We start from the raw sequence: 2,070 nt of genomic DNA on the forward strand, positions 1-2,070 counted from the left end.
TAAGAGAAGAACAATATATGAAAAGCTCATAGGCAATGGATCAGTGATGGATAATTATGTCGGATGCGATCAATCATGCAACAGTTATAACATAGGGTGACACTGAACTAGCTCCAGTTCATCAATGTAATGTAGGCATGTATTCCGAATATAGTCATACGTGCTTATGGAAAAGAACTTGCATGACATCTTTTGTCCTACCCTCTCATGCCAGCAGGGTCCTATTGGAAACTAACGGATATTAAGGCCTCCTTTTAATAGAGTACCGGACCAAAGCATTAACACATAGTGAATACATGAACTCCTCAAACTACGGTCATCACCAGTAAGTATCCCGATTATTGTCACTTCGGGGTTAACGGATCATAACACATAATAGGTGACTATAGACTTGCAATATAGGATCAAGAACTCACATATATTCATGAAAACATAATAGGTTCAGATCTGAAATCATGACACTCGGGCCCTAGTGACAAGCATTAAGCATAGCAAAGTCATAGCAACATCAATCTCAGAACATAGTGGATACTAGGGATAAAACCCTAACAAAACTAACTTGATTACATGATAAATCTCATCCAACCCATCACCATCCAGCAAGCCTACGATGGAATTACTCACGCACGGCGGTGAGCATCATGAAATTGGTGATGGAGGAAGGTTGATGCTGACGATGGCGACGGATTCCCCTCTCCGGAGCCCCGAACGGACTCCAGATCAGCCCTCCCGAGAGAGTTTAGGGCTCGGCGGCGGCTCCATATTGTAAAACGTGATGAATCCTTCTTCCTGGTTTATTTCTCCCCGAACACGAATATATGGAGTCAAGATGGACGTCGGTGGAGCATCAGGGGGCCCACGAGGCAAGGGGCGCGCCCCCACCTGGACGGGGTGTGGGCCCCCTGATGTTGATTCTTTCGCCAGTATTTTTTATATATTCCAAAAATAATCTCCGTTGATTTTCAGGTCATTCCGAGAACTTTTATTTCTGCACAAAAATAACACCATGGCAATTCTGCTGAAAGCAGCGCCAGTCCGGGTTAGTTCCATTCAAATCATGCAAGTTAGAGTCCAAAACAAGGGCAAAAGTTTTTGGAAAAGTAGATATGACGGAGACGTATCAACTCCCCCAAGCTTAAACCTTTGCTTGTCCTCAAGCAATTCAGTTGATAAACTGAAATGTGATAAAGAAAAACATTTACAAACTCTGTTTGCTCTTGTTGTTGTAAATATGTAAAGCCAGCATTCAAGTTTTCAGCAAAGATTATGAACTAACCATATTCACAATAACATCTGGGTCTCATGTTTACTAATATCAATGACATAATCAACTAGCGAGCCATAATAATAAATCTCGGATGACAACCCTTTCTCAAAACAATCATAATATGATATAACAAGATGGTATCTCGCTAGCCCTTTCTGAGACCGCAAAACATAAATGCAGAGCACCTTTAAAGATCAAGGACTGACTAGACATTGTAATTCATGGTAAAAGAGATCCAGTCAAGTCATACTCAATGTAAACTAACGGTAATACATGCAAATTACAGCGGTGCTCTCCAACTGGTGCTTTTTAATAAGAGGATGATGACTCAGCATAAAAGTAAATAGATAGGCCCTTCGCAGAGGGAAGCAGGGATTTGTAGAGGTGCCAGAGCTTAGTTTTGAAATAGAGATGAATAATATATTGAGCGGTTTACTTTCATTGTCAACATAACAACCGAGAGATCTCAATATCTTGCATGCTACACACATTATAGGCGGTTCCCAAGCAGAATGGTAAAGTTTATACTCCCCCACCACCAACAAGCATCAATCCATGGCTTGCCCGAAACAACGGGTGCCTCCAACTAACAACAATCCTCCGGGAGTTTTGTTTGCAATTACTCCCTCCATTTCTTTTTAGTCTGCATATAAGGTTTGGTCAAAGTCAACCTTTGTAGAGTTTGACTAAATTTATATTAAAAATATAAAAATTCACAATATGAAATCAATATTATGAGATGCACCATGAAACGTATGTTCATACTATATAGTTTTAGTATTGTAGATATTCATATTTTTTAT

This window comes from Triticum urartu, chromosome 3, assembly GCF_003073215.2.
Source record: "Triticum urartu cultivar G1812 chromosome 3, Tu2.1, whole genome shotgun sequence".
Taxonomy (NCBI): domain Eukaryota; kingdom Viridiplantae; phylum Streptophyta; class Magnoliopsida; order Poales; family Poaceae; genus Triticum; species Triticum urartu.